This window comes from Drosophila grimshawi, unplaced genomic scaffold, assembly GCF_018153295.1.
Source record: "Drosophila grimshawi isolate 15287-2541.00 unplaced genomic scaffold, ASM1815329v1 contig_545, whole genome shotgun sequence".
NCBI lineage: Eukaryota > Metazoa > Arthropoda > Insecta > Diptera > Drosophilidae > Drosophila > Drosophila grimshawi.
Window position 1 is genome coordinate 123,754 of NW_025063357.1, and position 26,428 is coordinate 150,181.

General features: G+C 42.8%; 1 long non-coding RNA gene and 1 pseudogene across 1 annotated transcript; both read left to right on the top strand.

Annotated features, from left to right (window-relative positions):
* The first annotated feature begins 2,344 nt into the window (after positions 1 to 2,344).
* On the top strand, positions 2,345 to 3,027 carry LOC116806037. Its single transcript, XR_004365503.2, has 3 exons — positions 2,345 to 2,465; positions 2,537 to 2,688; positions 2,756 to 3,027. It is a non-coding gene; the product is annotated as an uncharacterized LOC116806037 (long non-coding RNA).
* A 3,338-nt stretch (positions 3,028 to 6,365) lies between these two features.
* Positions 6,366 to 8,189, top strand: LOC122322696 (annotated as a pseudogene).
* Positions 8,190 to 26,428: the final 18,239 nt, after the last annotated feature.

Here is a 26,428-nt window from a genome sequence, read left to right on the forward strand (position 1 = left end):
AGCAATAAAAGTGAAATAAATAAAGCAAGTTTAATATATTGATGCTGTGTTATTAATTGTTGCAAACGCAATATAAATTTGTTGCTCGAACCCACAGCTCGACTGAGTTTTAGCCTAGCTAAAACACCACCTAGCAAATAGGTTCGTTACAACATCTAAACTACATGGGGAGACGATACTCCTCGAAGAGTTCGTTTGGGCTTAGAAATCCCACAAACGATTAATGGACTAGACCAATTCCCTTTATAGTGGGCTGTCATCTGTTCAGGGTGCCCTGAAAGGGGCGAGGTCTGAGGTGGTAGTCGACTCTCGCGTTCTATACCCTAACCCAACCATGATCATCGAAGCAAAGTTAGTCGATGATCCCCTACAAAAAACTTGTCCTAATTCATTATACCACCATGCCTGCCAGAAATAATTAAAAAAAAAAAAAACAAATATTTCCATCAAACCAGTCCGCTCGCTGCTGTGTTGGATGTGTGGATGTTGTACAGCCTGCGTGTCCCTCCCTTCCTAGTGATTCCTCCTCTAAATTTCCTGGAGAAATTCCTTTTCACCATTATTCCTTTCTCATTTGTTTCTTATGCCCTCATCTCACCCAATCACATTGATTTACCACATCATGTTCATTTTTTTTCAGACTATTTAATTTACAACTCATATGATACATGTGACATCGTGATCCCTAACATTTTGTCAACACTAAATTAATCCGAGGTGTCTCCCCGACTCCGGGCTTCGACTTCCTGGTTCCTGAGTCCAGTTGTCCCTGGCGATTTTCTCCTTGATGGCGGCGATGGATAACTCAGCCTGTTGCTGCCGCCGGTTGGTATGTTTGTATGTTTTTATTTTATTTATTACTTTTACTTGATATATAATGACTCCATAATTTATTCATAATTAATTCATTCAAATTTTTTTTAAAAATAATTCCTTTCAGCAGCGCATGCGCATGCGGTCCCTTCTTCCTCTTTTTTCTTTCTTTTTTTCTCCCTCTCACTTTTTTCTTCCCTATTTTTCTGAAGATGGTCCCCCATCGATATCCCTCGCCTATCGATCTTTCTGCCGACCATAACACCACACTAATGTTTCGAGGTTCATTTCAGAGAAACAGGAGTGCAAAAGGAGGCTATCTTTGCCCAACGTAGGCCATCGCCCACACCCTGGGATTAAGAGCCTCATACTCGACTGACTGAGCTAGCCGGGCTCACACTGCAGCTGTAGGCCACATCTGTGATTTGGCCAATCGGGAACTCCAGAGGTACGCACATACATCCAGTACCAGTCTTTAGCCTGCTCGTTCACTAATCCATGGAAATCCCTCGAGTGGAGATTTTAAAACGGAAGATGAAGTCCACCACCAGCATTCCCTTCGGGTCTCCATCGAAGATCAAGCCCCACCTTCGGATGTGATTGATCTCCTGCCTCGTATCCCCGATGCTCTTGTGGTTTCCTTGATAGTGTCCACTCTCATTACCCGTTTGTTGCATCCAGCACGATACGGGAACTTGTCGTTGTTCGGCTTGTTTCTGATGTTCGAATTCCAACGCTCGATTATCCACGAAAAGCTGAGTAGGTGCAGGTGGTTGATTAATCCTCGCCTCTCTCGCTTCTTGTGAACTTGAATCGCTTCTTCCTTTTTCCACTTTCAGGGATGAGACTACTTCCTTAATTTCTCGCATGAAACTTAACATGCTGGCCTCCATTGTCTCCTTAAAATCCCTCAATTCCTGGGACAGCGATGCTCTGTAGGTCTCGTGCGCTTGGGCTATCGCTACATTAATAGCCGTCTTCAGTTCACTGGACAGCTCCACTTCGCTCCTGGTTTGTTGCGTTGATGACGTGGTACTCGCTACATCTTCTCGGCTGCGCATTCCGACTGGAATAGAAGTGCTCTCCATTTGGTATTTTGTGCACGGGTAGTTGGACGCATTTTCTCTTGCTCTCTATCTCTCTGAAAGTCCCCGCTACGCCGCACTTTCCTCGATTGCCTGAATACCCCTTCGCTCATGTAATTATTAATTTTATATATATTTCAACATGCAACAAAAAAAAAAAAACGTATAATTATCTAACCCAAAATTTTTATAATTATTATGTACTTCTACTCAACCTCCAGTGGAAAAATAAATTATTATATTGTTAAATAAGCAACATATAACCACTTACTCAATAAACATTGATTAAATCTATACATGTATAAAATAAATAAATATTCAATAAATATACCAACAACCAATAAATAACTCAGAAACAATTATATGTAACCTATAATAAATATTTGACTAACCTAATCTCTAAGTCAAAATTGTATTGTAACAATAATGTTGAGAACTAAGCTATCACTGGGAATCGAATTATTACCAAAAACTAACACTCAAAATTCAAACTCAGGATTCTCGAAAATACAATTTAAACATGAAGATGGGTGAGATGATGGTAACCCCGTATGACGCCACCTATAAGTAACAATCCATACAAGAAGAAACGAAAATAATTTAATATCACACGCTAAACCACTCCTTTATCTTTCTAGCTCGCCTACAATTGTTCCTCTCTATTCTGAAATATTAATTAATTCTATTGACTGCGCGCGTTCTCAAAGTCGGACAACGTTGACAATCACTAAACAGTAATGCACGGATCGCGACTCGAAAACTCGACGTACTTTGTAAGCCCCATTTCCAGGTATGCTATCTTTAAGAAATTTCAATTGGCCGGTAAACTAATTATCAAATTCTATTTTTCTTTTTAGCTTCAGATCCACTTCAGCGGCAACGTGGCTCGGCCTTTTCTCCGGCTCACGGACCAGCTAAGCTTCACTTTCACTACTAATGACACTTGAAAGATGTTCTTTGACCAAATCGGCATGACTACTATTTGTGGCAGCGATGGACTCAGCATAGTAGGATACTCATCCACGGTCCGATAAAACATTCCTCCTACTTGTTGGTTAAGGCCACCTGTTCAATATATGGAAAATTGTTAATGCTCAGAATTTCAAGTACAATCTCCTGATTATTTTAATTTATTATCTATTCATTTTTTTTTTTTATTCCTTTCATGCAAGCGTCATTTGTTGCTATAAATGTGCTTCGCGGTGTTGTTTAAAATGTTTGTTCATATGTCAGCCTAGTTTTTTCAATTGGGCGCCATTTGTTATGCCTTGCCTGTCGAATACAAATTTTTTTGTTAGCTTGCCGCCCAATATATCGCGGTCGAACTACCCCTGAGTCGATAGCTAGCCGGCTGAGTGATATATTGGTGCTTTCGACAGGCAAGGAATAACAGGTTTATTCATTTTCATTCATCATTATTACGGGCACCTACAGATTAATTAACAATAAGAAAAATGTAATTAAGAAAAAAAATTTAATTCTAAAAATCAATAATTTGGAATGCTCGATTTAAAAAATTTTAATTAAAAAAATTAATATTTTGAAATTTACAAATTTTTAACTCAAAAAAATTAATTAATTTAAAAAATTAATAATTAATTGAATTAATGGCAAAATCTAAGAAAAACATTAATTTTAGAAATTAATACAAACTCGAAGGAAATCAATACACTTTTAATTTTAATTATTTACAAAAAAATATTACAAGTGGGCTAACCATCATCGCAGCCACTGTACTTCGCAGGTCAGTGTGCGAAGCTTGCAATAAACAGCTGTTCGCGCTGCACACGCTTAAAAGAATGTTGGTGTGGTTGTTGGATGTGTTGTAGAGGTACAGAATGTAGTTACTGGTAAAACTTTTTTTTCATTTATGTATTATTTTTTTGTTTTTTTTTTTCTATTAGATATTATTATAATTTTTTTCTCTTTTGTTTGTGGGCAACAATCATAGTTAAACAATCAGGCAAATCAAATTAAGCTTGTGCTCATCTGACATGCTATCTTCTTTCGCCTACGTGTGGAGGTGATCACAAGTGCTGAAAGCTTTTTCGGTACAGCATGTCAGATAAGCTCAGCTTACGAAAAGCAAAAGCAACAGATAAATAATTTTTACACTTACTTGTGTCCCACGTTGGAAAGCTTTCCATCGATGCTTGGGGTGGTGTGTGTATGTGTGTATGTAATGTGAGCTTTATATGTATGTCTCTTCTGCTCTTCACTTGTTTTAGTTATCTTGTCTTTTAATTGTTTTTTTTTTCGTTTTTCTGCCCAACACTTCACATAAAAAAAAAACAAAAAAACTGGTGGCCAATTTTTGGCCGGCAAGTAAAAGCTTTTGCTCGCACAACAACAACCACATCACTCACTTTAAGCTGCGCTTATGCTGCAGCGATTTGAATTGGTATAGATTCATCTGCAGAATCTTTTATGGGCAAGCACTTATAAATAATTTGCAGGTTCAAATTACTTTTTATGAGCACAAACAAAAAATTTCGAACGGAGCGTCGGTTTCTGCGGCGAGTTATGATGCACTGATGTCAGCTGCGGTGCGGAAATCCAAATCCAAAGCTTCGGGCGCCCGTACTCCCGATGATAATTGTGTCCCAATTGGGAAGGCCCAGGAATGGCACGGCGAGGGGAGGGCGCCAAATGTAATTCCAATGGTCTTTGAATTGGCGGTCCTCCAGCCCCACACCTGAAGCGACTTCGCCAACACACGTTTCGCTGGTGTGGGGTTGACTTGGACTTTAATCCAAAGTGCCAAAAAGGGGATTTGGACTTTAAAATAATACACGGTAATTTCGGCAACTGAGGCACATATCTTATAAATTTTTACAACGCAAAACTTGCATGATCGCTGCCGCGATGGCCTCCAAGGTGGATTTGTCTCGCTTTTTCTTTTGGTGGTGGTCGCGGCCAGGCCTTACTGCGCAAAATGTGAAAAATATCTGAGTAATTGGAGGCGCGCGGATTTAACCTCTAACGTTTAGCCATCAAGCTAACAGACGTGGAGGGAGCAGACTTCTTTGATAAAACCACGAGGCGAAAAGGCTGCAGCCTACCTCCGCCAGCTCTTCTATAAGCAGTAAAAACGAAGCAGCAAGCAGCAAACGGTACTACTAATAACATAACCTAGGTAATTGATACTTGTTACGCAAAAGTGGCTTTTGTCAAGGTTAAGGGTTATTTTTGCTTTTCGAAACCGCTCTGCGATTCTGACTAATATGGCCAGATGGGAAGAAAAATCTTCGGACACTATGCACAAATCATCTAAATAGCCAAAAACACAATGTCGGAGATCTGGCGGAATAATATCATCCATCAGACGACACATAGTAGAGGGAGCGTTACAAAGGCCAAAAGGCATAACTTTAAACTGGTAAAGCGGTCTACCAGTGATCGGACGAGGACGACAGCAACAACACGTTTGTGAGGGTGGAATCTCCGGATGTCCTTGAGACTACGGCAGATAAACCTTCACCACAGTAAAGCAGCATCCGTTGGAGAGTGTCTGATACAGATACATAGAATTTGAGCTTCTCGCAAGCCATCCAGAACCAGTTCCCTACACAAATCAGAAGAAAGCAAACTGGGAAATTTTCAAAGCCAAACTTGACCGAACCCTTTCGAAACATCCACCGAAAGGCCCGGCCAACTTAGCTCATCTCTGCAATCTCACAGAGACTTTCATCACAGCATGTAATAAGGCTTTTAAGGCAGCTTGCCCTATCAGTAAGCCAGTGCACAAGAAGAAACCACCATGGTGGACAGCTCAACTAAATGTCCTTCGAAAAAGTTGCAGGTCTCTCTTCAATGCAGCGAAAGCGCAAAATAACGACCTGCAATGGTCAAAATACAAATCAAGTCTGGCTGAATACAAAAAACCCAACAGACGGGAAAGAAGGAAATCTTGAAGAGATTTCTGCACGGATATTGATTCAACTACTGAAGCTTCAAGGCTTAGAAAAGTTTTATCAAAAACACACCCACTCTAGGTTATCTGAAAAGGATGGCAACTCTTGGTCGGTCTCTAGTGAAGAGTCACTGGAAATCCTCCTTAAAACACAATTCCCTGGCTGCTCCGAGCAGATCCCGAGGTGCGCAGAAACCAACTGTATAGAGAACACATCTTTGAAGTCTCTTATACACAAAAGTAACATTAAGTGGGCAGTAAACAGCTTCAAGCCGTTCAAATCTCCAGGCCCAAATCAAATAAGCCCAGTCCAACTACAAAAGGTGAGAAATACAGCCATAAGCTGGCTACATGAGATCTTCGGGAAGATTCTGAAGACTGGTCGCATCCCACCGACATGGCTCCAGTCAAAAATAACCTTCATACCCAAAGCTGGGAAGCCATCGCACAACAGCGCCAAAGATTTCAGACCCATCAGTCTGTCATCTTTCATGCTAAACACCCTGGAATGACTTATAAGTCTCCATCTCACAGCATCCATTATCCCCAGGCTTATGTCGGAGTCCCAACATGCCTACAGGAAGGGCAGATCCACAGATACTGCGCTTCACTCTGTGGTCTCTACTATAGAGAAATCTCTACTCCATAAGGAGTACACCCTAATAGCATTTCTCGACATTGAGGGCGCCTTTAACAACGTCACTCCGGCAGCCATAACTGGAGCTCTACTGAGAATGGGGATTGATACCAGTACGATGGGATTGATCAGTCAATTGCTCACTTGCAGGACTGTGATATCCACACTAGGGTCGTCAACTCTCTCCAGATTCATAAGCAGAGGTACGCCACAAGAAGGCGTCCTGTCACCCCTACTATGGAACATAGCAATTAATAAACTGCTGTGGGACATGGAGGGGGGCGGCTGCCAAATAGTAGCATACGCAGATGACGTTGCGGTAATTTTCAGGGGAAAATACCCACAAACTCTCTGTGACCTTATGACTAGTAAACTAAACATACTTTCATGCTGGGCAAAAGAGAGTGGTTTAGGGGTGAACCCAAATAAAACGGAACTGGTTCTTTTCACAAGAAACTACAAGGTCCCTTCTCTTGTCCCACCCCGACTAAATAATGTGAATCTGATCTTCAACAACAGTGGCAATTTCCTAGGACTGACACTGGATAGGAAACTAGACTGGAACCTAAATATCCAATCACGGGTTAAGAAGGCAACAGTCGCTCTATATACGTGTAGGAAATCCATTGAGCTGAAATGGGGTATGTCCCCAAATATCGTTCATAGAAAACCACCCTTTCTAAACTAAACAAAGTTCAGCGTATGGCTGAACTATGCATATCAGGGGCGCTGCGTACCACACCTAGTGTGGCACTTGACGCTATCCTGGACATCCCATGTCTGGAAAGACAAGCAATGGAAAACGCAACACTCACGGCCATAAGATTCAGAGAATCCCTCGCCTGGTCTACTCAGAGCACTGGCTATGCCTCAATCCTAGAAGGGAAGCCGAACATCCCTTCAATAACAGATTACTGCGTGCCAACTGGAAACTCCCTTCAATATATACTTCCCTCATAGGGAGAAATGGGTTCATGGCACCCCCGGTCCACCGGCGACCATAACCTTCTTTACAGACGGCTCCAAACTAGACAACCGCGTAGGCGGAGGGGTCTACTCCGAGCAACTCAACATACAATTATCCTTCAGCCTTCCAACACTGCAGTGTTTTTCAAGCTGAAGTACTGGCCATAAACGAAGCTATAGACTGCCTAGAAAGGCTCAAAGTTAGCCCTAGCAACAGTAACAAGCTGTCGCAAATCTCTACACGAGATGACTAAACAGCATGTTATTCGCCTAACATGGGTCCCTGGCCACCAGGACATTGAAGGCAACTGTACTACCACTCCTCGCGGACAAGGAAGGTAAAAGTATGCCTCTAGCCACCTGTAAACTCAACATCAAGAATGAGTACAGGCGCAGGTCATGCAGAAAATGGCAAAGTGCCACCTGTGTCCGCTTAGCACACCAGACATGGCCAATTATCAACTCCAAGCGCAGCAAAGAGCTGTGCAGTCTAAGTCGGACTAACTGTTCTGCAGTGATCCGGGCTCTGGGGCACTGGCTGGTCGGCAGTCATGCCAGCAGACTCCAGGCGCCATACAATGACTTTTGCAGAAGCTGCAAAGACGAGGAAGTAGTGGAATCTCCGGAACATTTCTTCTGCCACTACCCAGCACTTGCCAGGAAAAGGCTGGAAATCCTGGGAAACTACTCCCTAATTGATTTATCGGAGCTCCGACACATGAGACCGGCCAATATAGCGAAATTCATAATCGCATCTGGCTGGTCAAATGTTTGAATGTTAGAAATGCTTTGGAGGCACGACTGCAGGAGGAAGCCCCCCTAGATCCCTTTCGGTATCACAACGGGCCAAATATGGCCTAAGTGTGTCAGCCCATCGGGCTGACAGTCGATATAACCTAACCTAACCTAACGTACGCTTATTATATTGGGGCTCTATATCATTAAATATACGATTCCTTACGTTTAGATAAGTTTCTAACCTTTCGTAAGGACCATAACAAAGAGGAACGGTGTCAGGCTTTACAGAGAGATTCGCTTTCTTCAAACGTGCAGTGGGATTAATTCCGGCGAAGTGCGTATGTTTCTCTGGAACCGACAAGGATAGCGTTAAGCTTTCGGGGGCATCCGACTGTTGTTGGGTGCACCTGATGGACAATTTTCCCAAATGCGATCTACTTCCTCGCAATTCCAACATTCCAACTTGGCGTGGGCCATACGAACAGCTGCTAATTCACGTTCGGCGATGTCGGCATCTTCGGCGTTGAAAGGGTTTTGACCGAGAACTATTTTCCGAGCGACAGTTGAGCTCAAAAGTTAGATACTCACTCATTTGAACTAATCGTCTTAAATGTCCAACCGAATGAACCGGCTAATATAACAACTATTCACGCGTCTCCGGAAGCAAATTGTTTTTTAAGCTCTCTATCAACTCTTCTCCATGTGTACGTAATGCCGATTTATCGATTAAAGAGGCAACAGCCTCGTAAAAGGACGAAAAGGATTCACCATGCTCCTGCTTACGGGATCTTATGAGTTCCATACTCATAAAATCCGATCGATAATCCTTGTATTGCTGTCGGAAAGAGGCACAGACATCAGACTAGACAATCCGTTCGACTTGCTTATGGTATTTCCAATACCAATCTCGGCCTTTCCCAGCAAACAACACATGCATATGCTTGCATAAAGCGTTAAAATCACTTTCTAAAGTTTCATCACTGAGAGATTTAACCCGATAGATGAACTCTTCGACTCCTAAGCCCTCAGCGGATCCATCGAAATGTAAATTCCACTTCGGGATGATCTCGGCAGCTTTTCGATTGTACATTGAAGAGCTTGTAGGAGGCGGAGTTGGATGTGTGAGCACAGTTTGAGCTCGTGTCTCAATGGGAGTCGAGCGCGCACTTCCATTAAGGGATGACACCAACCGGTTCACGGACTGTTCGATCATTTCTTGGATTACCACATTATCCACCTCGTTACTACGACGGGTAATGCGACGAGTAGGGCGACCTCTTCTTAGTGTTAGTTAGTGCTATTACTAGCATCCAAAGTTGAAGACTGTGGAGCACTCTTTTTATGCGTAGCCACTTGGGCAACAGCACAGGTAGAGGCAGATCTGGAATTTGGCTTAAGGATTTAGCCAAATTTCGGATTGTTACCCTATGAGGGACTGACGCAGGGGCCATTTGTTTTGCTCTTCGCGAGCAATTTCCGACTACTAATTTCGCGTTTGGTAAAGTAATTGGCTCATTACAACTATAGCAGACTGAATTTTGTTCTAGCCAGGATTCTAGACAGCGCTTATGGAAAAGATGATTGCAAGGTAACAGGTAACACGGATGTGTATTATTCATTCCCTGATTACATATCTTACACTGAACTTCCGCTTCCATGACTGTACGTGGGATATCTTGGGGACTACGTTCTAAAGGCATTTTCTTTTTCTACTTTACTAAGGATTTGATTATATAATATACGTGTTTCTGGTTGAGACATTGAATGGTAATATAAGAGAAGGAAAACAATTCTAGAATACTCTGGATCATATGACAATTGGTTTTTAAGTTCTGGGTAATTTCAACTATAAATGGGAAGGCAATTAACTTGACTTGATCAAAATAACACTTGAATTATTCGGCAAGGATATGTAAAAGCATATCCCCTAACTTCTACCATAAAAGAACGGCCAAGCAGGTCAGACTTGAGCAGTAAATACTGCGCCGATGGTAGCAGGGACTTAAGCTTAAAAAGCAGGCCATCATTCCATACGCGATTAAATACTTGCGGGATATCCAGGCAGACGGCAGAGCAGTACTGTTTATTTTCCAAGATATGCTGTACTACTCAATGAACTTGCTCTGGTGTACCATGGTGATGCCTGAAGCCAAACTGATGATCAGGAATGGCCCTCTGGAAGTCACTTACTGCCGACAATCTTCCCAGAACTATTTTTTCAAATATCTTGGAGAAAGTGGACAGCAAGCTTATCGGTCGATATGACGAGACAATATTATCCGGTTTGCCAGGTTTCGGAATCATCGCAATCACAGCGCACTTCCACGGAGTGGGAAAGTCGTGGATGCGAACCATGGTGTTAAAAAGTAGCACCAAGAACATCACTCCCTTCTCTGGGAGGGCCTTAGCAACTCTGCCGTCAATGCCATCATAGCCAGGAGCCTTAGTGGACTTAAGCCTGCGAATCTGTAAGCGGACCTCATCAGGGACGATAGGTGTGTTCGGTTGTACACGATCGAGATCTGCATTTAAAACTGTTTCAGTATCATGTACCTGGCTGGGTGATGCAAGTGCAAAAGGCGTGAAGCGACCCCGCAGATCATCCGCAAACGCCGATGCATACTCTGCATCTGATCGGCACCAAGTGTTGTCTGCTCGCATAATAGGGATCCGCCTGAGTTGCTGCCGCTTGACACAACGCGTTGCCCTCTACAAATTGAATCCATGATTCTTATTGGGATCGGCATTGCGGAGCATATCCTGGAAATATTTGCTCTTAATGTCAAACATCAGTTTTCGCAGCTCGTGCGCAGTCCGCCTAAAGTCCCTTAGATCGAACCCATTGCGTGAGCGCATATATTGAGTGTGATTTCTTATGCCTTACCAGATCCAAAATCTCTGGTTTTAAAAGAGGCGGAGTTGGACTGGGAGGCGAACAAGGTAGTTGGCCAAGCATGGAGTATTCCGCCGCCACGTTAATATTACGCAGGAATAACTCCGCTGCGTCGTCAATACCAACCGGTGAACTCAGCTTTATGTTCAAGTTGACATGCTGGTCCAACCTCTGCAGGAATCTGGTGATGCTTGCCTTGCGCGGCAGTAGACGTGTCTTGGGAGCATTCGGAGCTGCAGCCACTCTGTACTCAACGATCAAAGGGATGTGATCGGAGTTCAGCTTAATTCCATCGGATATACAGTCAGACCGAATCCCAGCGTACACAGCAAAGTCAATTGCTGTCGGCCTATGGATGCCGTACGAGCAGTACGTTGCACCTCCCGTGGCAAGTACTTGGAGGTTGTATCTCACGCAATCCGCAAGCGCGATCCCACGGCGAGTGTCCAACGCTGCACCCAGAGATGGTGTTGAGCATTCCAGTCTCCAGCAATCAGGACCTTGGGGACAAGCTCTTCGAAGAGACACTTAAATTATTCTATTTCCCACACAAAACGTGGTGGACAATAGACAGCCGCCAAGACTACTTCGCCTTGATCACTAGAGACTTTAACGACAGCACATTGCGCGCAGAGCCAACTTAATGAAGTCAGCGCATGATGTTGCAGTGAAGATTTTATGATCACTGCTGCTCCGCCACGCATGCGATCCGAAGGATGATTGGCAAGGTGAATATCGTAACCTGGTAGCCTGTAGTGCGATCTGGAGCAGTAATGAGTCTCGCAGACCAACATTACATCTATTTGATGGCGTTGAATAAATAACTCCAACTCATTGGCGTTATTTGCAAGACCATTGGCGTACCACACGCCAATGCGCAACCCAATTTGGCTCATCTGTTTGCAAGTGCAACAGGCTCATCATGGCCATAAGTGTCTCACTTAACTTGTCGAATTTAGACATAAGACTGTCAAACTGGAGCTGGGAGTGCTCATGGTATAGATAAGGCTGTTGAACTAGCTGAAACTGCTGCTGAGGGGGCTGGTGTTGTTGATGATGTCGTGGTTGTTGTTGCCGTTCTTGATGTATGTGCAGTTGCAGTTGATGCTGCTGCTGCTGGCGTTGCTGCAAGTGTTTCTGTTGTTGCTTCGTGCGCTCTCGATGCCTGGCGAATTTTGTAACGTCGAGTTTTTCTTTTGTGCTATTGCTCAGGAATCATGACTGAGCCACAAGCTTCGGTTCCTTGGCAACGCGCTGATAAGCTAGGCATCCCTTCCAGCTTGCTGGATGGTTACCACCGCAGTTAGCACATTTTGGGTCAGCGTCCAAAGGTTTTTCGCACACCTGCATGTGCTGAGCCACATTTCACGCAGCGCTTTGGCAGTACTTCATCGTATGGCCGAATTTCTGGCAACGCTGGCACTGCGGGATGTCCGGATGGCGGTCAGGGCATACGACTGAAATGCGCACTTGAAAGATGGAGCATAGATTGTATATCTCTTTGTTATTTGCAGCCGGATCCAACTCCAAATAACACAGATTCAGCTCCTTCTTGGTAACGCGACTTATGATGGTTTGGACACCACGCACTGGGTGCCCAAGTCTGGATAGCTCATCTCTGATGTGATAAATTTTCTGCAGGGATGAATGCAGTGCAATGATCACCACGCGGAAACCTCTATCCTTCTTTAATTGACACGAACGAAACGGGATTCCTATATCCGTAAACAATCTCTGCATAGCCCTGTAAGCATCAATACCACTTGGAATTACCCTTACCGTGCCACCAACACTGCATTTTAGCATAAAGCTGTCAGGCGGCGAGACAGCATTTAGTGCTTCCAGCAGTCCAAAAACGTTGGTGATACCCTCAGCAATAAATGGGGCAGGCTTAGAAGGTTTTGTTGGCCGAATTTCAACAATTTCAACATTTGGTGCGTTTGATAGAGAACAATCGCATATCAGAGAGGCAATGCTTAGATTGGGGTCCTCATCGCGAGTAACTTCATTACGAGTAGACGCACTCGGCAGGATCATCTCTTCCATGTCAACCGTCTCGACATCTGCGTCAGAATCTGACAACAGATCCTCGAGTGCTTATAGTGCTTCCAAGTGGATTCCATCTTCAACTATCGCAATTTTCCTCTTTGTGTTGGCGGTGTTGCAGTTGAAATTATTACACCATTTCCTTAACTTAAATTACGAGCTGTTCAGGAGTTTATTTAGCTGTTCCTGTCTATGGAGAGCCTCTGGTATTGTATCCGCTCCTGTTAAGCAGTCATCAACATACAAATCATTTTCCAACGCAGCAACTTCTCTTTTTGGCTTCTTGTGACAGATATAGTAGACATTTTGTGGCTAAATATAATTTCGCCTTTGTTCCATATGTAACTGTTTTCAGTCTGTAGTACCGTAGATCCTCTGACGGGTCGCTGCGCCATACTATGGTCTGATAATACTGATCTTCGGAATTCATCCATATCTGACGATACATTTATTCGATGTCCACTGTGAATACATTTTTGTGCATTCTAACCCGAAGCAAAATTTAAAATATTGATTTTTGCACAGTTGGTCCCTTGTGCTTCAAGCCTTTAAGCGAATTTCCAGGTGACGTGATTGTAGAAGCATCAAAAACTACTCTTCATTTTGTTGCAGAGCTATCAGGCTTTACCACATAGTGATGTGGTATGAAATAGCGTGCCTTTGTTACTTCTTTTGTGTGCATTTCCTTCATGTGTCACAGGCTTTGTTGCGGCGGGGGTCGGTGTATCGATAGTTGGAGCTGCCAACAGTCGAACATGTGGTAGCCCACATGAATTTTAAGAGAGTAGAGGGAGAGGCTACGTTTAGTAGTAAGGGAGAGTGAGCTCGCGCGCTCAAGAAATTTACATAAAAGGTTAGAAAAGAAGGAATAAAAACACCAATGATCGGATTTTTTAGAAGTCAGTCGAAAGTCGGCGGCGAGAAAAAAGGAATACAAAGGAGCGAGAAGTGCGGGAGTGGAGCTTCTTTTTGTGGAATAAAAGTGGGCTAAATAAAATAATACCCCAAGAAAAATTCAAATAAAATCCGGCAACAACGATAAAAGCCAACTTTTGGCAAATACGGCCACAACATGAAATAAAAGACGGCTACAAATTACAACAATAAAACCACACCGGCTGTTGGCAGCAGCAGCAAAAACATTTCATTGGTTATGAGTTGTTAACATATTTGAATTTGGAGCCCTGCATGGCTTAATACAAATAGCTTATAGTTAGTCTTATTTAAATATTCACATTATGTTAAGTGCAGTTTGAGCTGCAGCAGCCGGCGTTAGCAGCGCTCTCTCTTTGTGCAACGATCTCTAAAGTGCATTCGCTGATCGGCCGTCTGCTGCAGTTAATCAGTTGTTTCGCATAGCTCTAGCTTATCGATCGGATATATTTATTCTCGTTGTGAGAAGGTTTAGCGGTGGCTTCAAACATTTATTTTCGGTAATCGATCGTGAGTTAATCTCTTTGTTGAAAGGACTAAGCATTCTAGTCGAAAAGTTTAGCAAGTGGCTTCAAACCTTTAATAAACAAACTTGTAATAGACAATAAACCATCTCGTTGTTGAAAAGACTAAGCATTTGGCTTCTAGTCTGTAAGAAAAGACTCAGCATTTGGTTTCCAGTCTAAATACACTCAATGAAGTTTATATTGTTAATTGAAAAATAAAGTTATCAAAAAGCTGATAGCACAAGCATTTGGTGACCCCGACGTGATTCTTTGTTACTCGCGTATCGTTGTAATTAAACCATAAAGTGTGTTTAATAAACAATAACACAAAACAAAACATTTGAAAAAAAAAACTCTAATTTGGACAGCCAATGGTGCATAAAACAGACACAACAACAAGTGCAATAGAAATCCGCTACTCTGCTTCGCTTGAACTTTTTTTCGTGTACATAAGCAGCTGCGCGTGAGCGATTGAGTACATAGAGACCGTTTCTTTATCGGTGCAGTTGTTGTTTTCGGTATTTTTGTGCATTGGCTGCAATTTTGTGCGCGCGTTATGCTTAAATATGAACACAAGCACAGTCGCGTCCGCAGATAGTGTGCCTGCGCAAATATCGTTTTATAAGCGGAAGGTTGACGATATTTATAAGTTGCTAAAAAGTTTTGACATTTCATGTTCGGAATCTGAGATCATTTCATTTGATGCTGCGCTTCTTAAGGAAAAATTAGACTTAGTGAATAAAATTGAAAAACCGTTTATCCTTGAGCATAAGAAACTGTAGTGGTTCTACAAAAACTTTTGTAACTGTCAACCAAGTCAGAACGGATGTTTTACCTAACTTGCTTCAGTAGGGTATTAAAAAAACCAATACAACCTCCTAAGGAACTACAGAATCACAGCGGAGGTCGGGACACTTTGATACCCTAGCTCTTTCGGGAGGAATGGGATGGGTTGCTGTGACCTGTGGCTCTATTACATAATGTTTAAATTATTATAGAGGAAGTGCTGGACTTCGAAATGCAAAAAAATAAGAAAATCGGACGAAATACTAATATTAAATGTGAATTTTCCAATATACATATGCTGGACTATCTAAATAAATGTAGCGGGATCTCAGATGGCATTCGATCCTCGCAGTCTCTACCCTCCCAACCATGAATCTCAGAAGGCGAGTTGTGCGATTCCCAAATCAAAAATTGTTCTATCTCATTATATCATTTTGGTTGGCCCCATGTACTCGACAGTTACTCCATCGTTGGTTTTACTAGATTCATGCTTAATTTTTATTTGCTCTGATCATTCATTTTGGGGAGCGGTTTCTAATCTTACACTACTTAAAAGTTAATACAAATGGGTAGCTTAAAAGTTAATATGGATATGCTTAGGTTTTCCATATTTTTATCCTTTATTTATTTTTAGTAATAATAAAATATTTTTTTATAATTTTATTATTATTTTCCCTGCTTTTACAATGCTTGGTCTAATTTTCTTAATATATTTATAAATTTTTTCTTTTCATTTTATACAAAATTAAGCTTAATTGAATACAATAGTTGAAGTACAAAAAAAATGTTAAAAAAATATATAAGAGAATATTCAATTGTGCTTTGCCGAGGGTACATTTTTTTTATTATAATTAATTTTGTTTTATTTCTGCTTAAATTTTGTTTTATTATGCCATGGCTAAATAGTGAATTTATAGATTTATTTTTCTTTTATTATATTTGTAACGTTAAATTTTTTCTGTTTGACTTTAATTGTTTTTATTTTTTTGAGTGCCAAGTGAGCATATAATTTTATTGGCACCTGTAAGCATTGCAATTTAATTCAAGCCAAAAAGCTTTCGATTGGCGCCACCTTGCGCATGCGCCACCGACTTTAAGCTTTCAGAGCTCCAAAGCTACATTCTAAGCCGAAAGCTCCCCTAGACGAAAGCTTAGCATGGGATAAGCTGCAGTCTAGATCGGATAAAAGTTCAAGCTGATGTGTGTATGTATATGGATCAAGTTTTAATTATTAGTGCGGATTTGGGTTTTTTGGTTTTTTTGGTGATTATTTTTTTGTTTTACTTAGGGATTCCTATTATTTTTATTTTTTTTATGCTTGAATAAAAAATAGGTTGAAATAATTCGGGTGCTTCTCAAATTTGTAATTTTTAATTGTTAACTAGGTTCCGAACGAAAGAACGTTTATTGGCACCGAATTTTACCAAATTTCAAGAAAGCAGATTCTTGACTTACGTTTTTCTCCGATCCTGTGAAAGGCCTTCCAACGGTGTGTTTATTTCTTGTAGTCGTAGGTTTATATAGATGTATTTTTTTTCTCACTGAAGCTTAATTAATTATTCAATCACAAAAAAAAAATTTCATAAGGGGGGAGTCATCTGGTATTTTTTTTTATGATTTTAATGTGGGATTTTACTAGTCTTGCACTTGTACAACAATACTTTTATCGATTTGATTTGGAAGTTCTGAGCTTATTTATGATATAAAATTTTCTGTTTTATATATTTTACAATTTTTTTTGAATCGATTGTTTTTATGATGTTTGTTTTAATTTCCCTGGACTTTTAGTATTTTAAGTTATTTTTTGTTTTTGGCATTTTATTTTTATTTTTTTAATTGCATAAGGCATTTAATTTTTTCTTATTATTTTTAATATATTAGGAAATTTACTAATGATATATAACAATTAAGCACTTATTTCATACACCATTTTTTCTCATATCATTTTTTTTTTTTTTGGTTTTAATTAATTGATTAATTAATTCGCCGGTTTGGCTGCTGCTGCGGATGAGCTGTCTCCGACTCCAGGGGATGAAAAAAATGGGGCTCTCTTCCTAGCGACACGGAGCAGCGATCGGGGCAGCGGGCTTCTGGAGGCTTCTGAAGGGATCCAGCGAGGCACCGCCGCTTCCGCTTCCAGGTGTTTTTTTTTTTTTCATTTTTGTTTTAGTGTTACAAGAATTCGTCACTATTTTAATTTATTTTATTTTTTCAGCCGTTACGTGTTATATTCATTTTCGCCGACCGACGTTTTTGTTTCTATTTGCACCCGCACGTTGCCATAATTTTAATAAGGAGGAGGGCTTTAGCTGGGATCAGCTCCCTTTTATACCCGGTTGTGCTCGCTCAAGCCGCCGGATGCAAGCGGAGACAACAAAGTGGGCTACGTTGCGAAAGCTCTCTTAAGCGATCTATCTAAAACCTAGAGCATGCTCCGTTTGCGTTATAGTTTCATTTTTTTGGAAGCTCAGCTTTTTGCGTGCTCAGATGCACTGCTTTGCTTACTATTCGTCCGTTACAGCGCAGGCGACAATTTGGCGCAAACGATTAGCGCTGCAACTCTATATTTTTTTTAAGTTGCGTGCTGACCATTACACTTTCAATAGCTGGTTGTGAACATTGACATTGGAGGTCCGATTAAAAGGGCAACTTGAAAAATGTGAATTGCGGTCCATATCGTCCACACACCGACACATGGAGTTGGTAGCTGATCGGTTGAAAGTTGATGATAAGAAGCGTTTGGTGTCTGAGCCGCTTATCATAGAGACCGACAAGGAAGATGCTGATGCTGGAATTGGAGCTGGATTTGGCACCCACATTCGAACAAGACATGCTTAAGGATGGCGTGACGGAGGCCAAGGCTATTGAGCTGAAGAGCATGTCGCATCTGCTAAAGATCCCCGAGTAGAGTGTCCAGTTTGCAACAAATTCGGCCAATGGTGACCAGGCCACTGGCAAGCTAGTCGGTGATTTCATGAACAGTGTGGAACGCGATGGCGTCATCACCGTCAAGGCACCCGCCTTCGGTGACAATCGCAAGTCCACATTGATTGATATGGGTATCGTCCCGGTAGGCATTGTGTTCAATGATGATGCAGATCTGGTCAAGCTAGAGTTGAAGGCTGAGCGGCTCCAAGAACAGTCCAAGGAGGATTTGAAGTGCGAGCAGCATTCCGTGAAGACTTTTACTCCTCTATCTTCCGGCAAGATACGTCAAATGCACGGCATCACTGTGGACAGAGAGCGAGAGCGTCGTGTGCCCGACCGTCATCAAGTAGATGCCAACACCGCGATGCGTTCGGCCAAGAATCACGAATACTACAAGGTGAACAGCTGCTCCAACAATCTGCAGCGTGAATTTGAACAGTAGCGAGAAGAAATCTCTAGAGGAGCACAGCAAGCAGGATCATCAGCTGACGGGAGCAGCAGAAGCCACAACTGCTGACACGGAGCAGGCAATGCAGCCCATGGAAGTGGATGCAGATGCTCCATTGTTGACCATCAACTGCTGCTGCTCCAAACTCCGAAGTGAGCCCTACCAAAATGAACAAGTGTCCAGTGCTGAATGGAGCAGATATTGCAGGAGTAGCTGCAATTGCAACTGGAAGAGTAGTTGGAGCAATCATAACACCCGCTCCAACAACAACAACAGCAGTGAACGGTAATGCAAGTATGACGTCATTGCTGTCACATGCCAAGAAGACCAAAGCACGCAACTCGATCAATGAGGAAGTATACACGCAGTGCCACAATGTGAACACCGCAAGGCATAATTTTTATCACTGTGTTGGCCAGTCGCTGCTCAGATTTGAGTTGCAAACTCTCGTTTGCCAAATCGCGGTCATTATTAATTCTCGCCCTTTAGTCTCAATTTCAGAGACTCCTGTCCATTTTTTGATTAGCGGACCTCCATCAACATTTTCAGAGCCAGATCTAACAAAGTTGAATTACAATCGCTTGGATGGCTGGCAGCGAGTGACTCACCTACAGCAACTCTTTTGGTCACGGCGGCGGGAGGAGTATCTCACACTCCTCCAACAGCGTACCAAATGGAAATTTCCAGCTCGTCCTATTCAAGTGGATGACGTAGTCCTCGTTAAGGATGAGAATCTGCCTGCCATGAGCTGGCCACTCGCCAGAGTGCTTGCTTTAATTCCAGGCAGGGATGGTATTGCTCGAGTTGTTGCCTTGAAGACGCCTAAAGGAGTTATCAGAAGATCTGTCAACAAGACTGTTAAGGATTCTGTTGAAAGGGAGTCTTTCAACGGGGGGAGTCTGTTGGCAGCAGTAGCAGCAAAGAACTATTATTGATTTTAATCTTTAACATGTTTGAATTTTGAGCCCTGCGTGGTCTAACATAAATGTTGTTAGTCTTAATTACATATGCACATTATATTAAGTGCAGTTTGAGCTGCAGCAGCCAGAGTTAGCAGCGCTCTCTTTGTACATCAAAAAGCTGATAGCGTTTTAAAAAAATAAATGTTCGAAGAACCTGGGCAATGCTGCCGAAAGTCTCCATTCGCCGGATATAGTCAAACGGTCGAAACTAGTCAACAAACTAGCTCTGTTCGTGAATGTGGGCGGGGGTTTTGTTGACCTATCTCGGCACACTACGTGAATTTTATTTATAGGGTCCCTAAAAAGCCCTGTTGGGTAATACTTAAATGAATTGACCCTTCCAGTCAATTCGAATTCAGCACAAATAGTGCAGAAAGGATAATCAAGATAAAAACAAAAAAGTGAGGGGAATGGGATAAATGTGAACTGAGGAAACAAGAAAAAAAAATAAAGGGCGAGGTAACCAAGGATACGTAGGTAGTCACGACGGCGGTGTGGTCTAGATGTCATTCGACACACACCTTCGGCACCCGACCCGACCATGACCTGCATATGTGCATATCAATTCAATTGAAACTTTACGACCCCATGACTCGGAAGAAAAAAAATTAAGTTCTCATTTTTTAAACTTCAAACCGTTTAAATCTTTAACGGCAAAAGAGTGGTATCTAAAAACTAAACTTAGTATTCAACATTATTTTCAAAACAGTAATTTTTTTTCTCAAGTTCCAGAATAACATTGTCATTATTTATAACTAAGATTTGGACTACGAATTATTCATTTTTTTAAAGACCCTACATGCAGTAGAGTAGTGGATGAATACTTAAAACTAATATGTGGATATTGATTTCTTGAAGTCGATATTTTAACATATTGTAAATTTTTTTTATTTTATTTATTCTTTTTTTTTTATTTAATTTGTTTTTTTTTTTAATTAAATTTTTTTTTTTTTTTTTATACATAAAGATGTGTAAAATGTTTCCAGTGTATATGCAAAATTATTTATCAACAAAAGAAAATTATATTAAATTTTGTTCTTTTATGCAAACATGAAACTTCAAGTCTGGGCGGTATTTAAACTATTTTAATTAACAACTTTATTTTCTGACACAAAGGTGCGCGTATTGCTTGTTCTTGTTCTTATTTACAACTTTGGCCAATTCGATTGAAACTATCGATATTTACTAAAATTACAAGTAGTGTTTACATAAGTGAGTAAGATCCAACAGAGTTATGCAAAGCAGCGATAAATTGACATATTAACAGCTGATCACTCAATATCAGCTGTGTTTAAATTAGTTTGACGAAACATTATTTATTCTTTATATTTATCATTTTTGTTCTTTATCACATGTACTCAATTCAATTCACTTTCACTGCTGCGACTAAAAGTTTTATTTATATATAAAAATAAAAAGGGCATATATGTTGTGAGGAGCCATAGAGGCATGGACTTGTTAGCATGCATATGTGTGTATGTTTATGATTATAAACATATATATATATACGTATGTATGTTCATGAATGAGCATGCGAAATGTCCGTAAGCATGTTATATGCGCCCTCACAACAACTGTCCATTCAGGCCGAAATCCGGCCCTGATGCAGTTGCGGCGAATTCGCTGTCTTTCGCCCTCTCCCTTTCTAACGCAGGTGTTCAGCCATTTGAACGTGTCTGACACACATGTCCATCAGGACATGTGCCGTTAGTGTGTGAGGAGTATGGCGGCAGCAATACTGTGGTCTATACTCACACTGACGGCAGACAATGGCTGGCCAGAGAAACAGAAAATGTTGCAGATGCAAGAGAGTCGACGAATATAAATTTCGCCCAGCTGAGCATTCTGGCAACAAGCGCAGCAGCACGGACTCGAGACGCCAATCATACTCTTTGGGGGGTAGCGTCCACACCACAGCCACAAATAAGAGTGTCCATAAATGAACAAGCGGCACCGACTATGTCCCAGGAATACCCCAGAGTAGCGCAACAAGTCCGCGAATGGAATTTTCGTTTCAACGGCGCCACCAAGCCTCTGGAATTCCTGGAACAAGTCGAATGGTCAGCAGATACATATGGATTGAACCTGAATTTAATTCCCAGTGCCTTGCCCGAATTACTCAAAGGAATGGCTCTTAAGTGGTATGTAGCCAACAACCAGCACTGGACGAGATGGGTAGCATTCGTCCAAAGTTTTCAGGAGTATTTCCTTCCAAGAGACTACTTCGAAAACTTGAAGGACGAAGTTACCAGAAGACGACAGGCGATGCGCAAACCGTTTAAAGTGTACATAGTAGAAATGCAGACGATCATGCGGCCACTGCAGTACACGGCGGAAAAACAACTTAATAAAATATACAACAACAGCCTCCCGGATCTACGAGCTTACGCCAGGCCATATCAATTCAACAATTTGGCAGAATTGATGCATTTGGCCGAAGCGTTCGAGGAGCTCCAAGCGGACAGGGAGAAGCTGAGACGACAGAGCCGCATGGAGCAACCGAGACCCATGGAATCACCACGACGCCTCATGGAGCCGCCACAAACACGTCAGGAAGCTCCACAACACCGCCACAGAGAATCCGCGCAGAGATATAATCGACCACGATTTATGGCAGTGACGGACAACCAGAACCCACACAATCAGGCGTATCAGGAGTAGACAGAATTCGACACGAGACCTAGACCTGCCCCGAGAACGAGACGAGACAACATACAAACACATATAAGCAACCCAACGAGGGCATGCAGATTTTGCGGCCAGGAGGGACACTTCGCAATAGAATGTACGAATCCTATGCTGGAATATTGCTGGCTATGTGGACGTATCGGAGCTCAAACGTCAGTATGTTGTCCGTCAGGAAACGGACACCGGCGTCCGCCACCGAGGGGCGAGCGGGAGCCGAACAGATCAGCCCCAAGACGCTAATCGGAAGCCTGCAGGACGAAGGAGCGCAGCTGACAGCGGTCGTAGAGATCGGCAACTGTCGGTACAAGGCTACGATTGACACAGGGGCCACGAGTAGCTTCGTTAGCGAGAAGCTAGCTCATGGACTGATCAACGTAGATCGACGAAGCGCAACCGAACGTCAAGTCCGGATGGCAGATGGCCGAAAGAGCGGAGTCCGAGAACAAGTCAAGGTGAACATCAGACTAGGGCTGAGGAACATGGATATTGCCCTACTGATACTCCCAGAAGTCATCGACGACTTAGTCCTCGGGCGGGACTTCTTGTCTGGCATGGGTACAGTTTTGGAGTGCGCAGGGTTGCGAGTAAGCACCGCAAAACACGAGTAAGCACCCCAAAATGCGAGATAAGCCATCAAGAAGAGATGTTGTCAGTAGCCAAAACAGTCGAAACACCAATACATCCGGATGCAAAGATTGATCAATTTCTGCGAGGAGAATTGGCGGCATTTGGGGATATAAAAGGAACATCGCCAATAACTGAGCATTGTCATGAGCGACGACCGGCCAATTAAACAGCGATACTTCCCTAAAAAACCCCAAAATGCGAGCCGAAATCAACAAACAGGTGGACGACCTGTTGGCCAAAGGGTGCATCGAGCCCTCCAGAAGCCCACACAGCACACCAATCGTGATGGTGAAGAAGAAAACGGGAAAATGGCGTCTCTTTCTCTCTCTCGGCAACTAAACAGCAAATCTATGAAAGATGCATATCCGTTGCAGCGAGTCCACCACATTCTGGACCAGCTGAGAGAAGCAAAATTTATAACGAGCTTGGACCTGAAAGATGGATACTGGCAGATCCCGATGGAGAAGGAGAGTCGAGCGATGACGGCATTCACAGTTCCAGGGAAACGACTGTTTCAATGGAAAGTAATGCCATTCGGACTCCATTCGGCGCCAGCCACGTTCCAGAGGGCCCTCGATCGCGTGATTTGACCCGAAATGATGACGCATGCGTTTGCATATTTGGACGACATTATTGTAATCGGGACAAAATGCGAAAAACACATGGACAACTTGAGAGAAGTGTTCCGACGGTTGAGAGCAGCGAATCTGAGGATCAACGTAGACAAGTGCGACTTCTTCAAAAAGGAACTTAAATACCTTGGCCATCAGGTGACCGAAGAAGGGATACGCACGGATCCGCAGAAAGCAGCTGCTATCGCCGAATTGAAGCCCTCTGGAACTACGACAGTACCTGGGAGTAGCATCATGGTACAGGCGGTTTCTTACCAGATTTTGCCACCACAGTACACCCACTACACACACTATTGAAGAAAGGTACAAAATGGGAATGGACCGGAGAGCACCAAGAAGCTTTCGAAAAGGTCAAAGCTAAGCTGACACAATCCCCTGTGCTAGCATGCCCAGATTTCTCAAGGCCATTTTGCTTGCAGATGGGTGCTAGCAATTATGGCTTGGGAGCGATACTGACCCAAGACTCAGAGGAAGGTGAACGGGTCATATCGTATGCAAGCAGATCTTTAAATGGTGCGGAGCGTAACTACTCTGCGACCGAAAAAGAGTGCCTTGCGATAATCTGGGGCATAAGGAAGCTAAGACCATACTTGGAAGGACTCCATCGAAAGCCCATCAGGCAGGATCGCGAGATGGGCACTAGAACTGCAACAGTTTGACTTTGACGTCAAATACAGAAAGGGAAACCTTAATGTTGTTGCAGATGTCCTATCCCGACAACCCCTGAAGGATACGTGCCTCAGAGTCTCGACTATGGACGACGCGATGGACCAGGCAAACAAGAGCTGTAACTGGATCCAAAAGATGCGGTCTGACATAGCGAAAAACCCGAGGAAGTTCCCAGACTATAGTGAAGAATCCGGCAATCTCTATAGACACATCCCGCATAGAGCTAGAACCGAGGATGTAGTAGCCTGGAAACTATGTGTGCCCACCGGAAAGAGAAGGCAAGTGCTAATCGAAAACCACAACACCGCCACCGCAGGTCATACGGGCAGCAGAAAAACAATAGCCCGAATAGCAGCACGCTACTATTGGCCAGGCTTATACAGAGACGTACGTGCATATGTCCAACAATGCGAAATATGTGAGCAGTATAAGCCAAGTCAAATGGCCGCGGCAGGACAAATGCTGACCAAGATACCGGAGGAACCCTGGACCACAGTTTGTGCTGACTTCGTGGGACCACTACCGAGATCGACCGACGGAAACACGATGCTGTTGCTCTTTATAGACCGCTTCTCGAACTGGACGGAAATGGTACCAGTCCGAAGCGCCACTACAGCAACGCTACAAAAGGCCTTCAGGGAAAGGATCCTCGCGCGGTTTGGAGTACCAAAAGTATTAATAACCGACAATGGAACACAATTTACAAATCGGGCATTAAAAAATTGCTTGAAGAGATGGGTTTCAAACATCAATGCAAAGAAAACCCCACAGAACGCGCGAATCGCACGGTGAAGACAATGATCGCACAATTCACCAAGCACAACCAAAGACGTTGGGATGAAGCTCTACCCGAGCTGACACTGGCAGTTAACACCAGCGTCTCAAGCTCCACCGGGTACAGCGCGGCGTTCGTAACAAAAGGCCGAGAGCCTAGGCTGCCAAAGGCGTTGTTCGACGAGGTGACAGTCGGAACAGGCCAAGTAGCTCAAACACCGTCCGACAATGCAAAGAAACTAAAGGAAGTATTCGAAATTGTCCGGCGGAGTTTAGAAAAGGCAGCACAGGACCAAGCAAGGCACTACAACCTGCGTCGTAGACCGTGGAAACCAAATATCGGAGACAGAGTGTGGGTGAAATTACACCACCTGTTGAAGGCAGCAGAAGGATTCGCGGCGAAGCTATCACCGGGATACGGGGGCCCTTACCAGATTGTATATTTTACATCACCCGTATTATGCAAAATAAAGGGCATAACAGACAGGCGGATAAGGACAGCACACGTGAGCGACCTGAAGCCGCACAGCGACCGGAAGGGGTCAGCCTGAAACTTTCAAACACTAAAACTCGCCAAAATTCCATACAATATAACAATTCCATAAGTCACATTTTTTTCTTTCCCAACATAAAAAGAGAGGGAAAATAAATGTGGTTTTATACATATATAACACATTTATAAATATATGAACAAATATAAACCCAAAGAAAAGGGTATAAAAATAACCCAATATAAAAACCCAAAAGGAAGGGTATAAAAATAAAATAATATAAGCGCAAAAGGAAAGGGCATAAGCATAAACAAACATAAACCCAACAGAAAAAGGGTATACACGTAAACTAGTAAAGAGAGAAAAAAAATGTGTGTACATAGATATATATATGCGTATGTACATATATATAAGTATGAATATGTGTATAAATAAACATGAAATAAACGTAAATACATAGCAGCGCCCCAAGGCGGGCCCAAAAATCAAAACCAAAGGCGGCCCTGAACAAGGCGAATAGAGACAACAATTACGCTGAAACGTACGAGCTAAAGATCAACGGCCGCCAAAACTTTTGCTCAGCAACACACTTGCACATAAAGTGCAACGATAATATGTTAGCGAGTGCACATGCAAAGGGACACCGTTGGTTACTCACCAATATCAGTGCAGACGTGTGAAAATGCGAAACGGAAAGGGCAATAACAACTTGTGCAGGGGCAGAGAGATGCACATAATTAAATAGAGATCAACTACAACACTTTTGCCGGTGCGCAGGCAGCGCCCGAAGTTCGGCGTAAGCTCATCTCTTATACTAGTGCTTAGGCGTGTGCATTAGATTTTTGAGAATGTGCATTAGAGCTTTGCGAGTGAGAATTCGGGCATCGCATTCA